At 33.6% G+C, this 20115-nt stretch overlaps 2 long non-coding RNA genes across 2 annotated transcripts; both read left to right on the top strand.

Annotated features, from left to right (window-relative positions):
- Positions 1–1836: 1836 nt before the first annotated feature.
- On the top strand, positions 1837–10693 carry LOC119190030. The gene is made up of 2 exons (XR_005112730.1): positions 1837–5948; positions 6038–10693. It is a non-coding gene; the product is annotated as an uncharacterized LOC119190030 (long non-coding RNA).
- A 761-nt stretch (positions 10694–11454) lies between these two features.
- Positions 11455–19354, top strand: LOC115447856. Its single transcript, XR_005112729.1, has 2 exons — positions 11455–13029; positions 13103–19354. It is a non-coding gene; the product is annotated as an uncharacterized LOC115447856 (long non-coding RNA).
- The last annotated feature ends 761 nt before the right edge of the window (positions 19355–20115 follow it).

Raw genomic sequence — 20115 nt, 5'->3', positions numbered from 1 at the left:
TGTTTTGTATTTGAACAAAATAAACCAAAGAAATCGGACCTCATAGTACAACTATGAAACAGACAAATTTCTGAACGCACCTATATATATGTGACAGCCAGGCCAATTCTTTATTTCTAAAAAAGACAAAAAGACATCGAATGTTTCATGGCTAGGAACATTTTGTATTGAAAACTTATATTGTCGTTTTTAGTATTTTCCGTTATTTATTATTTATGTTCGTCACCGTTTAATCCATCCCTGGACTTCCACAATTAATTCAAAACCAAAATTAGCCAAATCGGTTCAGCCGTTCTCGAGTTTTAGCGAGACTAACGAACAGCAATTGATTTTTATATATATAGATTAGATAAGAATTAAAATAACAACATTTGAAGTGTTTAATTCCAGACTGCGCGGTTCGGATAATAGAATTGGTTGACGGCAAAACAGTACTCCTTGTGAACGGGTACTCATTCTACAGGAGGAATAAGACGAGGGGCCAGCGTTGGTATTGTACTCGAGGCTCCACGTGTTACGCCTACGTGCATATAATTGACCAGCAGGTCGTACTGGGCGAAAGACACTTCCATGACCATGACCCGCCAGAGTATCGAAGATGTCCTAATGGAAAATACATTAAGTGTTAATCAATGACGTTTTACAAATAGACGCACATAAAAACAGCGCAGTTTTTACTATAATCACATACCCACATAGCCCTAGCAGCTCACATTGATACGGCCCGAGTGAGCCCGAGTGGTCCCGACTGGGCCCGAGCGTCGACCGCCCCGTCGCGGTCGCCACGACAGTCGAATAAAATGCATTTATTAGTTAAAAATAAGTTAAATACTGTAAACTTATTATTAACATATGAAATGAAACGTTTATTTTTTCATTCACAGTTGGAGTATAATTAGTTCATCGTCTTAAAACACAGGAAGGCATTTTATTTATAAAAATACAAAAGTTAGTAAGCCAGACCTTACCGAATCTCAGAAGCGGTGTGGGATAAAGTAGTGTTAATATGTACAGTCAGCGATGAAAATAGCTGAACTAATTCAAAATTTTTACAACGTTTCTTCATATTAACTTCAATCGAAATATACTTTTTTCTTTATTCAAAATAAAGTAAAATCTTTGAAGTTTATTTTAGTGAAAAAAGCCATTACCTTTTGATAAAGACACAAAAGTGTGCAAATGATTTGAAAATATAACTTTGTTGAGCTACTTTCGTGGCTAACTGTACCTTGAATGTATGCATACCCGCTAGGCCTAACCAGTGCCCCATACGTTATAACTCAGTTTCTTCAAGGTCTTAGTACTGATTTTTGTTGTATGTTGTAAAGAATTCTGTTAAAAATGGATGACCAATACTGCCAGACGTTTTTAAATATTTTTGCCCTATTTTCTCAATTTAATTTCCGTAATTAATATTTATTATCTATTTTTTTTTCTGACGCAATTTTTAAGCAATAGATTTATTAATCACAATACTTAAATTAGATATTATACTAGACTACTTTTCATAACTACACGTATTTGAATTTACTTTTGTAGACTCTTCGATTGACGGCAGTAAAATAATAATAATAATAATATCAGCCCTGTATTATAAACTGTCCCACTGTTGGACACGGGCCTCCTCTACTACTGAGAGGGATTAGGCCTTAGTCCACCACGCTGGCCTAGTGCGAATTGGTAGACTTCACACACCCTTGAAAATTCCTGTAGAGAATTTATCAGGTATGCAGGTTTCCTTACGACGTTTCCCTTCACCGTTAAAGTAAGCGATAATTCACAAAGAATACACACAATTATTTTTTTAGAAAAGTCAGAGTTGTGTGCCCTGGGATTTGAACCTGCGGACATTCGTCTCGGCAGTCCGTTCCACAACCAACTAGGCTATCGCCGCTTTTAAAAACAGCCGCAGCAGAAAAATACTATTTGTAAATGACTATACTTTCTACAGGTCTAAAAATGTATTTGGAAACGGGGACATAGGTGGAGGAGCACCCAGGATAGAACTTGCAAACCCTTCTTACAGCTAACGAACGACGTGATCATTGTAAAAAAAACCTCATCCATTATCACAACGCACCTGTCTATCACAGAATTAAAGGCAAGAAATACTATAGATGAACTTTACGGATTAACAACACCTCAATCCCCCCCCGTGACCATGAAGGCTGCAAAGTCTTCGAAACGTCGGGAGAAAAATAAAATACAAAAAACCGTGATTGAATCCGGAAAATTAGTTTAATTTCAATATGTAAAAGTTAGTTATTAATTGATTAGTACTGTTTTGTTTGCTAACACTAATAAAATTCTGCCAAGGTTTCAATTCGTGAACATTAAAACGGTCAGCCTAAACTCTTTAAATGATGGTGAAAAATATACTTGCGTGCTAAAATTTCGGCCCACGTTACTGGGTTACACTCTGAACTATAAAAATTAGAAATGCATAGTATTGAAATTAATCATTTCTCATCAGTCGACACTCTAACAAAGATCTAATACTCTTTCCATCAGCTGCAGTGAAATATCTCTTATAAAAAATAAAACTTGGATAAAAATATTCATTTAAAAGGCTACGAGAAGTGCTTTCTCTACGTCGTCGTATCGTTATGGTATTGCTACAAATCTTTCACCTGCAACGCGTCCATCTTGACAATCGTCTAAAGTTGGTCTAGGATTACCCACAAAACACGATCCTTCCAACCTTAGTGAAAACACGAGATGCCTAGCATGCAAGGTATTTTTGACATACGGTACTAAATGAAACCACACTTCGAAATCACCTTCTTGAAAAGTTACCCGAACCGTAAATGTACCTAAAATAAAAAAGGATGTTTTTCGAACTACATCAATACAAAATTAATTTAATTTTTACGCCATGCCACTACTACTACTCTAACAGACTTAGCCGCAGTGGCAACATGACACTTTCAATCATAAATACACTTCCAATTTTTTTTAAATATTCCTTATTCATAGAAGATTTGAGGCACAATGTTAGCAAAGATCAAGAAGAATATTTTATTTCATGTATTAACGCAATGTCTAAATGCCTCTGTATATTGAGGTTATTTAAAATAGACTATAGAAAGGAATATGGAAAATACATCACTCTAAAGACCCGGGTTCGAATCCCGAGTCGGGCAAAGTGGCATTGGATTTTACTATTCAGTATAAGCCCGGAGTCTAAAATTTGTGTTCGATATAGTGATAAACTCACCCCTTATCACTTTGGACAAAGTCATGTCAGTCATACATGACGAAAAGTGATTGACTTTACTTCTAACAAACATCCAAACAGTTTCACAAACTTTCGTATTATATAAGTATTAGTATAATATACGTAAAATTCTACAGATAACATCCTCCAAATCAAGCAGTAATCCATACGTCTATAATATTGAGCAAAGTGTTAGGGGATACGTTTTTCGTACATGAAGAACAAGAAGGAGACGGAATCACCTCTTCCCTGAAGGTATCAGGGCGGGTTGTCAATAAATCCGAGCAAAAAGCTCGAGTCAGAGAATATCCTGAAAGTTGAAGTATATATTAGTAAGAGACACATTGTATACAATGTTTATCCGTAAAATAGTTGTATTACAATGTCTAACATTCGCGTAAACATAAATCATTATACAATTTTACTGGTTGTCAATAATGGTGATCATTTATAGATCATTTGCGATTTTTTAGTGCTTTTCTATCCATAATCAGGTCACTACAATCTGTTTTCGAGAGCATTGCCCTTGCATCTAGTATTAGGTGCGTTGGGGTAAGCTCGCACGAGGATAACATCGTATAAATCGAAGAACTTGCTATTATGTTATAGTTTTTGTTTTCTGACAACATTGCCTGCAACGCCATCTTGTTCCCTAAATCCTGCAGGTTTGCGTGAGTTATTCTTACAAGTAAAACCTGTTTATGGTGCCAATAAACAGAATACCTTTTTTCGTTGTTCTATTGAAGATCTCCATGAATAATTTTAGGTGAGTACTTAGATTTTTAATGGCATATTATCATCATGAATAATTCTCTAATTATTTAAATAAAAAAATTACGGTAGTATTCGAAACAGAAAACGGAACATACGACTCCCGATCTTCGTTTGTGATTACCAATTTCCACACTCACGCCTTTTATCCCCAAGGGTTAGGTAGAGACGCAACTGATGAACCCACCTTTCGCCGTGTGTTTTTCGCTCCATGATGAGGTAAGAAGCGAGCCTATCACTATATTGGGCACAAATTCCAAATACGTGGCCGTCGCTTTGTGTACTGACGACGATTGGCAACAGAATTCATGTTATATACTGTGTAATTGATTTTATTGGTTGAACAAAAAGTATTGTTATGTTTAAAAACGAATTGAAGCTGCAATACCTGAATGTACGAAGAAAGGCTTTGTTAATCTTCTATCTTTAAAAGCGCTAATATTTAAAAGTTAACTTCTAATGACGCATGCAATCATTTTTGCAAAATGAATATATAGGAAAGAAAGAGACGAAGAAATGACTTGAAATGATCCCAAAAAAAGACGAAATGAGAGAAAACCAACTTCCCAAATAACAGATGAAGAAAGAAAAAAGCATAAGAAATTCAATTTAGGACGAGTCCTCGGTATCAGAAGTCTGTAAAAAAAATTGGAGAAGTTATATATATCGCGCAAAGGTAAAAATGTTTATTAAAAAATACAAATACTGAATAAAATGCATGTTACACAATCCCCTGTGCTAAATGTTTTAAATAATAATACGATAAATATATATTTGCAATATCGTTATTGGCTGAGTAAAAAAATATTAATAATACTATAAAGCAATAAGCATCTTTGTCAAACACAAACATATTTTTAAAATAACAATTTAATAAAGTCTCGCGCCTAGACCGCTAGTAGTAACAGTCGCCTGGTAAGCATTTATTTTGTTTTAAATAAAATAAAAATAATAATTTAGCGAGCATGTTAACACATCTGAGGTAGGCGTTTAGTTTAAATAAATTTACGCATAAAAATATCAGTTCCCTGGTCATTTTATAACACAGGGGCTGTTCTATTACACCGTGTATTTTGGTATCGTTAAATATATCCTGCAGTATTGCGTAACATTGAATATATTAATTAAAAATAATATCTTCTTTGCAGGTAATGTAAAATACCACCAAAAGAAAAAGATACCCAAAACAAGGGAAGAAAAATTAGAACAAAAACGTTTAAGTGAACGTTTAAGATACGAAAGAATTAAAAGTGACCCGCAAAAACGAGAAGAAATGAGAGAGAAACAACGTCGGACATATGAAATGAGGAAAGAAAAAGGTTTAAGCAAATTAGTTAAGGACATGAATCGTCGTGAGCATAAAGATGCAAAAAAATCTTGGAGAAGACATAGTGCTACACATTACGCAAAGAAAAAACTTTTGAAAAATGTTACGGAAACTTTACTTTGTAATTGTACCTAGTATTATTAAAGATTGAACATGTTAAAGTGTTTTAATGTAAAAAGAAATAGAAATATCAATTTACATCCGCTGTCGTAGCATTTTAAATTATTCTTCCTATAAAAAATATTCGATTACCGTATGACTTAAAAAATATTAAGACAGTGTTATATGGTCCAATTTCCAATAGAGAAAAATCTAGTATAACATAGCGAGGGAAAAGTCACCTAGGTGATTTCCAGTAAGTGATGGAAATCTGTGTATTGCTTTGATAACTATCATTTCAAATTAAACAAATAGGTTATATCTACAAATGCCGGATCAACTCTACAGATTTCATATACAGATATTGAAATTAAAATGGAATGATTGGTGTTTTCACCACACCATTCGCACACAGCAGCCGCACTAGACCTAAAAACATGAAACTACATCGTCTGTGTTGTAATTTTCCTTCGACACTACAGCTTACATTGCAGCATGCTTGCTTACTCGGACCATGGGCACCGAGAGACGACAGTAAGTCGAATTTTCAATAATGCACGCATGCGCTTTAGTAGTTTTAAGATACAAAAGTACAGGTGAAATAAATGAAAATTCTATTCCAGTGAATATATTCATGACCGCCCGCGGGAAGGAGAGGCTGGTCTACCACAATTTCACGTATTACAAGCAGAGTAGGACAAAGAACGGGTTCAGGTGGGGCTGCACGAAGAATAGATGGCATAAATGCAAGGCGTACCTCCATTTGGCTGATGATATGACGATCGTTAGGAGTAATATGGATCACACGCACAGCCCTTTCGGCACTCCGGTGAAGAAGAGAGAGAGTTAGATAGAGCTGGCGCAATGTAATCCAGTAGATGAGAATGGTGGAGGAAGCCACAGTGTATTGACCATACTGAGATGAATTGAGCAAATTCGCCACCTCTCTACTGCTTCAATCATTATGTGTAGTCAATTTTTAATGTACACCGCATTCGCCGGTCTATTGGTGCTCTGTTTCATTTTGTTAACGTTTGCTGATCCAAAATTTGATCAGGAAAGTTAATGCTGCTAAAAATATTATTTAAAAATGATCATAATTTACATGAAAGTGATTATTTATCTTTAGTTTCCTATTATTAAAGTAGACTCGTACAGCTTTGATAACACCTCTAGTCATTATTTTAAGTTATTTATACACTATCAAGCACTACGCAGTTTAGCGAGAAATAGTCAATAGATTTACGAGTACATTGACCCTTATAAGGTTTTAGACTGCAATGAAGGTTTAGGCTGATATCAGTAAAATCTACTGTTACTTAGTGACTCTGCAAGTGATAATTACAATCGAGAATTGCCTGTATCGTACTGTTTTAATTAATGGCAATATTAATTCATATAATAGCACTGCTATAAGTGGAAGTAGTCTTTAAAGGTTTCAGCCTTGTTACTAAACCATTAGCGTCGTCGCTAGCTATTCTATTCTTGTTTTACCATTATCAGTGGTAACGTAAACTATAGAATTATAAGTAAGTATTTTGTCCCAAACCTGTGATCCGTCATGAATATCTAATTAAATTATAATCACATATACACCCATAGAGCTTAATATAGTTATAGTAATATAGGTGTCTATAAAAACCTGGATAATATTAATACGTGAGGTTTCTCTACATATTTTTAAATACCATATATGTGGTTAGTCTTCTTTTTTCGTTTCTGAATTCACTTTCTAAGCAGCAGTAATAAGTTATTCATTGTTGTTGAATTCATAATTTATTATATTCCAACATTTTGTTGTAAAACTGCATTGGCGACCCATTTGGCTCGGGTCCAAACTTCTCTTAGAATGTTTGCCATATAATAGTTGACATAATTCATCTCTAGTGCAGATAGTTTAGATTTTATTCCATTTCTAGTCAAATGTTTTTGTTATTTGCAATAAGTCTGTTTTGGAATTTGAAAATTTGTCCACAAAAAGATATTTTAAATTGTAAAATCGAATCATCAGGTAAAAAGAGGCAGAAAATAGATATCAGCTATTGTAAAAAAACTATCAATTATATAATTAAAGACCGGATCAAGCTAATGGGCAATCTAATAGAAAGTGATAACCGGTATCCATAGAATCAGTAACTTCGAGAAATTTCCGATGTATTAAATAGGTTACTGCCAGTCGGATTGATAATCCAGTGATGCTTACTCTACAAAAGGGTAATATACCTTTACAAATGAAACATTATAAATTGCATTATACCTATTATGTGTCCTGAATCCCTAGGGTTATTAATAGATCGAACTCAGTATCACTTTAAAATTCCATCTTAGCTGATACCCTGTCAAGTTAAAGTCAGTATCTTAAGATCCTCTTTATTAAACACGTATCAAAAACGTTACTTCAAAGTCCGATCCTGGTATCGATTAATTGGTATCAGTATTTTTTTAATATTTTGGGTATTTTTTATTTATGAAACAAATAGTGCTGATCACAGGCGATCCAATACCTCAAGTTTTGTTTATTAAATTCAATATCTTAAATGTTTACTTAAGATACTACTCAAAGGTGATATTGGTTTATTAATAAGGCCCTTTATATTGTTTCTTTACATAAGTTTTACAATTATCAATAATACAATTTTAAAATTATATAAGTTGTACCTGCATTTAAGTAGGGAAACCCTATGTCGCATGCTAATCAAAAACCATGTAGGTTTATTAAATGAAATAGGTTTTAATTGTAAATAAAAGGATGAACTATTGTATGTTAGAGAGGCCTATTGTATCTAGCATGTTTCCAGTGAGATAGTTTATTTACTGTAAGTAGGCAATTTTATAATTTTAGCCTAATGTAATTTATCACTTATATTTTTAATCACATTCAAATTTTCTATCTAGTCATTTGTTAGTCTGCATTTTTAAATCTAAATTACATTCCATTTGAATTTTATTATTACCCAAAAAATGATTTTGAAATATTGTTAGGTTGAATTTAGCGCAAAATATAATACGCATTTATGTATAACTTTGTCAATGTAATTATTTGTTATACATGTATCTTTGTATTATTTTCATGACATCATTAAAAATGTTATAAATCAAACTGATTGAAACCAAAAAGAATTGTACTTGATTATGTTTTACGACTTAGCGTTTTAATTTATAAAATTTTATTAAAATGCAATGAACACAGCGATTTAAATTATTGTCAACCTCAGTTTAATATAAAATATGATATCGTTATTTTGAAATATAAAACTATTTTATTTAACACTTTACGATGTCTATCATTTGGATCCATTTTCACTCTTCACAACTGTCATATATTATATACTCAAGTCTAGTCTGGTTAGTTAAGAGCTCGATCGATAGTCCAATGACCTGTGCCGTGGGATAGACAGTGAGGTTTTTTAGCATGAGACGAGGAACGTGGACGCCTGTTGGTAAGGATTCCGTTTAGCTATAAACAGAAGCGCCATCTAGATTTTTTAAACAACAAAAATATTTTACAAGTTGATTTAGAATCTAAGAGTCGTATAAGTGGATGCTTAGTTTCTCTCTTAAGTGTGATATCAGCTGACACGGTAGCAAATTAAGGTTAGCATCTTAAGATATTCGCTGTTTAATAAACCCTAATTAACACCAGCTCAAATTATATATTAAGCTACAATATGATGTATTTTCATAGCCGAGTTTTGTTTTATTAACAGCGCCGACTCAGCTAAGACAACTCTTAACCTTGGTTTATTGAGTAATTAATTACTTTAAACGTCTACTTGAGATCCTACTTAAGATTGAGATTGATTTATTAATAAGGCCCTCAGACATTAGATGCTACGCGTAATATACTTCGTGGAAGTAACATTAGATGGGTATTGTATAAATTAATTTGGCGATACTACGCACAATAATAATATGGAAACAATAGTTATATAAAAAAGGAACCCGTGTGAAAAGGACATGTTCTAAAAATTAAACTACATTTAGACGCAGTCGGGTTTTTTTATCAAGGACGCGGCTAAGTGGGCTTACTACACCTGATGGTGAGTTAAAGGATGCCCAAAAACATGTCGACCAACAAGAGATAAAGTTTCCCGGACGGTTGGTAAATTTATACCGGCCAGCTTAATTGCTTTAGGCTTTTGAAGGACCTCTAGTTGTAGGAAGGCAGGAACACGTATTATTTATTTATTCTACAGTAAGTTTTTTCCAAATTGTTTTGCAGCGCTTTTCATCACATTAGTCAGAGGGGCTAAACTCCTAATGATTAATGATTATACATTCTTCAAGAGCGGTGGCATTCGCGCTGGCGGCGCTAGATACAGCTGTTCCAGCGCTTTCAGCAAGGGCTGTAAGGCCTTCGTGCACGTCAGCGCTGAAAACGTCATAATGACAGCCATGACAGAACACAACCATGAACCAATAAAATATGTTAAGACTAAGGATGGGAGATATGTTAAGGTCTAAAATAGTCTGAGAATATAGTACATTTAACCAGTTGTAGAAATTTAAATAAATATTAACCTTATTCGTGAATACTTTAGGTTTAGTAGTTTTGTTTTATAGGATTTCAAGTCACGCCTTATTGATTTATAAGTATTGTTTATATTTTCTATTACCAATGGACATAAGCGAAATCACTAATAAACGGTCGGAGCAATAAAAAATAAGGTTTTGTAAATTCTGCTTTTCTAAGTAATTTAATTTTATTTATAAAATATGGTTGTGATTATAATAGAATAACACCTGTATCATCCAAATAAATAATAACAGCATATATTTTTATTAATTAAGAATTAGATATTAATCTACATTTCTGGAACTGGTTAATGAACACACTATAAAGAAGCGATAGAATCTCCAAATTGAGTTATTCGTCGTATATTTAGGTAATCGTAGGTTAAGTACGCTCAAGTTTTTAATGCTGCGTTCAGACATCGTAACCTTTTGTTGAAAAATGCCCGGGCAAGAGCAGATACTATACACACATATAAGTACTGTTGGTCATGCTCGCGCACTTTTCGGCGAGATACTACGAATGCTACGAGGTCTGGACGCAGCATTAGTTACTTATGTTTAATTCCCGGTATAAACAAAAGAAATATATGTTCAATACAACCTTCTAAACACTTTCACTCACATAATTATTTCAGGAATCAATAATTGATTAATAGACATAGGATCACAAATTTATGCAATCCTACAGATTTTTTAAGAGCCAAAATAGAGTGTTTGTGTTAGAGTTTAAAAACGTAGTATTAAAGATTACATTATTGGAAAAAGTTGCAGTTTCATTTTTCGGGATAAACAGTAGCCTATATAAGAGATATATGATATATGTACGAAATGTTAACAATATCTGTTTTTAAAAATAAAATCTTTATTTATCACGTAGGCGAACATAGTTGCACTTAAGGCGATACCTCAAGGTCCATTTTCATACATTTTGTTTCACCTTTAATCTGGGTAACTAAACAAGTATTGGCAAGTAAAGAATTTAAATTCACGTCTAGTTAGTGATTAGTTCTCGCAGTTGAAAGAAAAACGTAAAAATAATTAATAATCATGGATATTTCGGCCTTTAAAATTTCGTCATATTAAATTTTAAAGGCCGAAATATCCATGATCTTGAGGTATCGCCTTAAGGCGATACCTCAAGGTCCATTTTCATACATTTTGTTTCGGCTTTAATCTGGGTAACTAAACAAGTATTGGCAAGTAAAGAATTTAAATTCACGTCTAGTTAGTGATTAGTTCTCGCAGTTGAAGAAAAACGTAAAAATAATTAATAATCATGGATATTTCTGCCTTTAAAATTTCGTCATATTAAATTTTAAAGGCCGAAATATCCATGATTATTAATTATTTTTACGTTTTTCTTTCAACAATCATGGATATTTCTGCCTTTAAAATTTCGTCATATTAAATTTTAAAGGCCGAAATATCCATGATTATTAATTATTTTTACGTTTTTCTTTCAACTGCGAGAACTAATCACTAACTAGACGTGAATTTAAATTCTTTACTTGCCAATACTTGTTTAGTTACCCAGATTAAAGCCGAAACAAAATGTATGAAAATGGACCTTGAGGTATCGCCTTAAAGAAGTCATAAAATAAGTCAGCAGTCAGCTGTTTATACAGTTAATATTAATGTGTTCTTTATAAATTTTCTTATTTATAGTATTACGTAGAAGTAAGATAGCTTCCATTCAATTCTCCTTTTCAAATCTTTTATAAGCACATATACTACATAATACATGCGTTAATTAGTTCGCTAAGCATATTTTTCCGCAGAAATTCAATTTACAATAGAATTTAATTCATATTTACGGATTATTTGTGGGTGATTATGTTCAGCAATGTGTATTTTTATGTAATGCTAACGTATACTCGTATGTAACAAAAAAGTTGTTAACTATGCTAGAGAATACCTATGACAGTGTCTTATATCATGTCTTACTTATGGGTAAAGAAATAAAAGGTACATAGCTATATAATAAATGTATTTTATAAGGAAATGCTGTGTGATTCTGAACTTCACTTCAAATTTACTATCATTCAGAAAATAGCACAAAACCAATTTGTTTTTGATATTTTTTTAACATATATAGCCTGATTCTACACTAAAACAAATATATATATGTTAGTCTGTAATGGGACCGAACTTTAAAATAGTTTATAGTACATATGCTACAAACTATATATTATTTTTAGCCCGTTTCATAACTACCGTGAAAGGCGTCCAGTTGCTGCTAATGAATGGGTACACGTACAGCAAGAGCGGGCGACTGCGGCTCGGAGGCTATAGATTCGCCTGCTCCAATACTGTATCAAGGCACTGCAGAGCGCATATACATATGGATATACATTTTGCCATAATCAAAGCGGATACAGAGCATAACCACGCACCTCGAAGTTTTTATGTCACGAATGAGGGATTGTATTATATTAAAAAGAATAAGTTGGCGTAGATTTTTGTGCAATGGGAATACTACCGTGCTTATCTCGAAAGCGGTATGTCAAAAAAAATCTAAATCTTGATTTTTATGTCGTCAGATAGCTTAAAGAAATACCTATCCAATGAACTTACCCAAATAACGGTATCTTGTTAAGAACTTGGTAAAAAACCTTACAAAACTATAAAACTATATTTAAAAAGCTGCAATTATCTCGAAATAAGGTTTCCCTGACATACCGCTTTTGTGCTTAGCACGGAAGAATAGATGGCTTAGAAGTAAGAGCTTAACAAAATTTATGAAGCGCTGCAAGATAGATATGTTAAGTCTTAAAATTATAACCCTGTTATTGGCATTAAGATAAGCTTACGAAATCTTTATGTATTCGTTTGTGATTATAAGTATTATAGTAGTTAATTAACAATTATTTCGAATTAAATCATCTTAATTAATGTCATTAATTTTTTTTTGTATTCTGACCTGCATAAGCGCCTCTAATTGTCTCTTAAGTTATAGCGTAATGAGTCTGGAAACCAGTAATAGTAGGTAGGTAATTTGATGTATCATTACTTATATTGTATAACCTTTTCAGTATCTATAAACACATGAATCCGATCTCTGCGCACAGGCGTTTTAATCCACATTATCTATTCCAGTGTGGTATGTTTTCTTTCACCTACAAGATTCTTACCCAAGTCTGAAGTAGTCGTATTGAATTATTTATAATTTCTAGGCAGATACGTGAAGACGTCACAAGGAGTAACCCTGCTGCTCATGGACGGTTTTGTGTACAGCAAAAATAGCAAGATTCGAAACGGAGGCCTTCGTTTCGCGTGCACCAGTAGGATCACGCAGCGGTGCGGAGCGTACGTGCATATGTCGAAGGATGACGTCATCACGAAGGTGCAAGGAGATCATACTCATGAACGGGCGTCGTATCATTTCACCAACGAGGGACATTTTGTGAAACATCGGAGTAAGAATCCAGAGCCGACTAGTATTATGCTAGGGTCGTGAGGTTGAAATCGTTCCTGATTGTGCATAATCTGTAAGGACTTTCATACGTCCACGACAAAGTGACCCCACTGTACCTGATGGTAAGTGGAGTGGGGTCCAATAGAATGTCGACTGACGAGAGATGATTACCCCTCGGCAGTCGACACAATTATGCCGGCCTGTTGGATCCGGATGTACACAGGCTGATTCCGGAATGCGACACACTTACGTGGACCACCATGGCGTGTTTTAACACCTTGTGTACGGATGTCTCAAACCGGACGGATATAAAATATATGCTACCACCAGCAAACTACCGATGTCTTATGCCGGTTTCCAATCACAAGATATAGTTAGAGCTTTATGAATATCTACAGTAGCTAAATTATTTGATAATTTACATCTGATTGTAAAATCGATCCTTAAGAAAAACAATTTTCCAAAATCATTTATTTTAGGATTATTTTTTACTGATAAAGACATTGAATGATGTGATATATAATTGAATTTGCACATCATCATCATATAGCACCTTGTTGAAGTGAACCAGCTATATTATATCAACTAGTCTCTGGACATAATAATGTACTACAGAGACTCCACACTGTTTGGACTTAAATAAAATTATGATATATCATAATGCCTTGTATTCACACTGAATTTAAAATCTTTCTAATTGGAACATTATAGTGTTTATTGGTGCTTAGCGACAGAAATAAGCAAAAAGATTGTGAAATCAATGATTTTTCTATTTCTTTATGTTATTACAGTTATGTGACCCAGGTTAATCTTCCTTATACGTTTTAATAATACTCGGTCAGGGAAGCGGCTTTATATTGTTCTATTTGAATCTAAAATTGATTTGATCTATTTGTACAACAAACTGAAATATTGCAAAGCAAATAAATATGTTTTTACTCTGAATGGAAACTGTGATTCATGATTCATTTCCATAATTTAATTCCAATCTTTTGTTTTTAATTTGCTCGAGTTTCAAGAAAGAATTCATAACCCATGAAGCAATGACATTTTGCAAAAACATCTTGATTTTTATCTACAAATTACTTTAATTACAATTTTTTATGGATTTAAAAGATCTTAACACCAGTGTTATATCAGGGTATCTTGGTGGATGTGTTCTGACTGAGCCCATCAGTCAGAACAAGTACATATACTAAAACGGTATTTTCGCCGTATATGGTGTGGTCGCCATACAGTGGACCATCATGAATGGGTAATATATTTAGTTGTGGAAGAGTTAAATATATTTTACTACTAACGTGGTGCATAACACAATAACTAAATGTGAAGCTTTAAATTAATATAGTTCGTTTCTTTTATAAGTCATTCAATAAATTGCATGAATGCACTCCTTTAGTTTTATTCAGAAATAAATAATTAACTTTTACTATTGCCTAAGTAGGCAAACGAGCAAAAACTCCGCCTGATGGTAAGAAGCACCCGCAACCCATGGACTTAAGCAATGCCAAAGGCACAGCCAATCCGCTGCCTATCGGAAAGTCTGTATTGTTATATAAACTGAAGAGTTTATTTGTAAAAACTATGCCTTCATTCCAAAATGGGGGCTACGCAGAATTTACGTGGGCGGAGTGGACATTATTCAAATGTACCAAGAAAAGTAATAAAAATTACCGATATTATGTCGCGTCACATTCAAAGCAAATTTGTTAAAACACTAAACGTGGCATGTTTCCAGCATCGTACGTCAGCATGGCAAATGGAAGCCAATTATTGCTGTACAATGGATTTGTGTTCAGTAAAAACGGTAAGGTCCGAGACGGAGGCACGAGATACGCATGCGCTAACCGACTCTCCCGTAACTGTCTTGCGTACCTCCACGTCTCGAAGAATGATGTTATCATGAAGGTCAATGAAGAACATACCCACAAGCCGCCATCGTACAGCTTTACGGAAGAAGGATATTTTGTCAAGAAACCTAATCGGGAAATTGGAGATGGCACTCATATATAATATGTGTATTTGGTGATTTGGAAGAGCCTGTACGATACTGGATATCTCATTGATGATGCTGCTGATATTTCAAGACTGTCATGAATTACTGATAGTAATATATTTATTGGTATTCTTGTAAATTTCGTTTTAATTCAATAAAATTCATTCGTACAGATTCAGTTCCGGTTATAATATAGGTACTTAATAGGTTAGGGGAGTTTGCTTGTAGCTTTTATAATCCCCTTTTTTATAAGTAGGTAATCTCCGATTTTTTAATTATACAATAGTATCGTTTAGAAGTTATATGTATCATAAATTTAAATAGCTTTGTTAAAATGTATGAACTCACTCTATCTCAATAAAAAAACACTATAAACAATGAACATAAGGAACTTGGAGTTGTATTTGTATGACAATCCGAATATGACTTTTCTGAATGAGATTTATAGCAAGACAAATGCTTTTTATGGAAACAGTAGTGATCTTACTCCTTCGCTTGACACGACACACAAATGTGAAATGAAATGAAGAACTCTTAAGATGTATTAAAATTATAAATCATAATTTGAACACAATTTCTACTCAGTGTCAGCCCTGAGTCTTAATTGTGCTTGGTATGGCAATAGGCTTGCTTCTATCACATTATGGAACGGAATACACATGATGTAAAGTAGATGTCATGTCAGCACCACTGTCTACCCCTTCGAAGATGAAAGTGTGATGTTCGTGCCTGTGATCACAATTTATTATGGTGGAATCTTTCCCAACTAGTGGTAGAGTAAAAATTTTACTGAATTATTATTTTTTTAACATTTTACAAATAAAGATCATATTTCATTAATTATATAGAAACTTAACTTTAAAACTAAGCGCGAGGAAAAATTGACGCGCGTGAAAAAGTTGTCAAAGTGATCGATACGTCTACTGTGATGAAAACTGTCTGTTCTGTAATAATTGGGCGCTGTGTCTAGCTGTTGGCTGACCACGCCCTTAATCAATGTTGTATCGTAGGTACAACATATGACATACACTGCGTCGATTCTTAATGTGTACTGGATTTAATAATTGAATTACTTTGGGTCTCGGCTGGTTCACGTAATAGGTCTTCCTAAATATCTCTCAGGATATATTAAAATATGCGAACTTTCACGCATCCATCGATGAGTAAAAGCATTTTCTGATTATTGTGTATAAAGACAGCAATGTATATCAATTGGTATTTTTATTAATTACCAAATTTAATAAGTTGTTACTTACAGGCAGGTTGTTACCTGCTCTCTTAGAATGTTCCAAAAACGCAACTCGTAAGTCAATGTCGTTTAATTTTGATGTTTATGATTGATCGAAAGACTAAGACGCCAGCCATGTATTAGTCTCAACCAATCAAAATAAAACGACATGGAGTCTTGTCGTGTTTTTTTGCCACATTCTAAGCAGACTAATAATCTATTTCAGCATCATACGTCAAAACCCTGAACGGCAGCAAGCTGTTACTATTCAACGGTTATGTGTTTAGTAGAAACGCGAAGATACGAGATGGGGGTATTAGGTTCGCGTGCGCCAATCGCTTGTCCAGGACCTGCCATGCCTACGTCCACATGTCGAAGGATGATGTTATCATAAAAGTTCATGATGTTCATACACACGAACCTCCGTCTTATACCTTTACCTCTGATGGATATTTCATAAAGACTTTAGAGCCGAGACCGATAGTGGATTGACAAAGAATTAGTTGCAAGCATTTAGTTTGCTATCTTTAAGTCTTGGTGTTAACAGTTAAAAGTGCAAGAGGACGCTGAAATTATATAGAAATACGTTTTACTTAATGGATTGACACAGTTAAAGAAGTCCTACTTGGGTGAATAAAGTGTAATAGGGAAGTTTTCTGTGTTTAATTATATATATATACATTATTTGGTATGTAGCAAAAAGTGATTCAATAAAAAAATCTTATATAAAATCAGTCCCAAAATAGGTTAAAAATAAAGCAGTGGTTCATATTTGAAATATTGTGAGTAAAAGTGAGGGCGTGATGGGGTTATCGGGGTATCTCTTTCTCACGCACGTTGCCTTATGGCCGGTGGCATTAAGTGACGTCACAGTTTGTTATTACTGTTTTTGACAGCTCCCCCTTCCACTAAATTTCAAAGCTTTATAATTGGTTTATTATTGTGTGGATTAAGAAATCTTTTTCTGTTACATTTTGGATGATATACATTTTTAATAATGTATTTAAAAAAAGCAGTCAACTACCCTATTAATGTTGGCGCGAAATCGGATAAAGGAATCTGAAGGTCTGTAATTGCACTACTATCTTATTGCAATGACTTTACAGATACTGATCATGTATAGAAATTCTCGTGAATATGACTCAATCTTATACTGTCTTTATTTAAACGCAAAATATTTTTTTCTTAGCTTTACCTTAAAAATAATCAACTCGGTATTAACATGTTGAATGTTCAGAAATTGCGCATTCTTCCAAAACATCCTAGAACGAAGCGAAGATAAATGATGATGCTTTTATTATTAATTAAATGTTATTTTTATATTAATATTGAAATGTTAACGTTGATTTAATATTATACAAATTTCTAACGCTTGTATGTTTGTTGTTTTATTTTACTACTGTTATCTCTATTTTAACGATTTCCAGTTTCACAGAATTTCATTTAATAACCCTTCTATATATTATTACTAATTGCTAAGTAACAATTTATATATGCTATATGTGTTACTAGCTAGTATCTAGTTGATAATTGTTAGGCCTGAAACACGCTAACATTTCATAGGCAAAGTTTAGAAAAGCTACCAGGCATTTGGATAGATAAGTGACCAGACCCTCATCTATAAATTAATCTATAAATGAAATTTAAAGCTAATTTTTTCAACATAAGTAACCATTTACCTTGTATTAACAAGCCAGCGAAACGTGGACACTACAAACGCGTAGAGAATGCTCATATCAAAAACTTACGTTATTGACGCGTTTAAAATGAATCTTGTGCATAGACTATGTTTGCGCAGTCGGCATTAGGCTGATAACTTTAAGTCTCTAGAATGCTGGACCCTTTGAAACAACATAATATCTACATGTCGTACTTATAATATGACTTATTGTCTCAAATTACGACTCGCAATACGTTATATAAACTATCGTAGATAAGTAATTATTAAAATATATTCTCATAACTATAGTATTTGCCAATGTGTTTTTTAATTTATAGGTGTTTTTTTTTTCAGCAAAATTCATCACATTGACAAACGGCAAAAACCTATTGATGGTAGACGGGTATACCTTCCACAGAAATGGTGCCAAAAGAGAAGGGGGGTGCGATGGTTCTGCTCCTCCCGATACAGAGAACGTTGCAAAGTGACCATCGTACTGAACGAAAGTGATTTCAAAGTGCGCAAAATGTCCCAGAAACATAATCATTTCCGCCCTAGTTTTGTCAGAGTTGGAGAAAACTATATCAAAACGTAAGGGCATTTTCACTCATAGACGATAACATACTATGTTTCATTCGCGGCCCCAATTGTACCACTGCACCTGCAGGCAAGTGGTGTGGAACAGGTAAAATATCGATTAACGAATGACACTCTTAGGTCAGTACCTCAAAGTAAAAAACCTTCCTTTTAAGAATACATTGGGCTATTCTGTGAAGACCAAGAACAAAGAAACTTAAAATATGAACCTCTTTATCATGAGGAAAGGTGGATGACAACACAGCAACGAAAAAGAGCTGATTCACCAAATATTAGATTTTGTTAAGTCTATAATAAATAACCTCTTTTACTGCGTTTTCGCTGGTAAACACTATACTGTATATTTTGAACTTTTTATCCTTCAGTAAGTCCACTGCACCATATTATGTCTTACATGCCACTGTCTCTTTATGTGGATTCTATTAATTACCATTACCAGCCGTCTATATTTATTTAGTTCTCCTATTCACTCAATGTTACTGTAACTAAAATATTTGAAATCTTGATATTATAAATATACTATAGTATCTACTTCTTGTTTTATTCCATGGACCATTTAAGTTTCATAATTAAATTTGTAGCATACAATTTATTTATTTTTAACTTCCAGTTCCTCAATTCATCACCTTGATCAACGGTCAGACGCTGCTGATGGTGAACGGATACATCTTTCACAAGACAGTTGAAGTGTCGGATGGTATCAGATGGCAATGTTCAGCGAAGAAGAAGAAGTGTAATGCGTTCGTGATCCTGAGCGATGACCAGAAGGTGGTGAACATGCGCCTCTGCCACAATAATCACGAAATACCTAATTATAAGGCTTTGGAATTTGGAAAGTTTATTAAAGCTTAGTTAAAAATATTTTTTTATTTGATACGTTGATTTGTTTTTATAAACCCTAAACTAAAATACCAAGAATATCTTAATTTCTTCTCATAGGCTTTACGGCATTTAGAGTCCTATGGTATGGTACTAGTGATTTTTAGGGTTTTAGATGGATTTATTTTTTAAATAATTCAATGCCTTTAAAAAAGGTTTACGATTATGCAATTAATTATATGACCAAATTACAAACCAAAGTTAAGAAATACGCATACCTACCACTATTTTGTTGTTATTTTTAGACTGGAATTTACTTTTTGCTGTAGTTAAAAAAACATATGCAAAAGAATTCAAAATTTCGGATATCATTTTACTTATTTCCATACCTGATTGCAGATTTTCGTTTAATAACCCTAATAAATGGTATAAAATTGATGACGGTAGGTGAATACAGTTTTCATAAAGCCG

This window comes from Manduca sexta, chromosome 21 (assembly GCF_014839805.1).
Source record: "Manduca sexta isolate Smith_Timp_Sample1 chromosome 21, JHU_Msex_v1.0, whole genome shotgun sequence".
Classification (NCBI taxonomy): domain Eukaryota; kingdom Metazoa; phylum Arthropoda; class Insecta; order Lepidoptera; family Sphingidae; genus Manduca; species Manduca sexta.
Note: the sequence above shows the minus strand (reverse complement) of the source record. Positions and strands in the feature narration are given on the sequence as shown.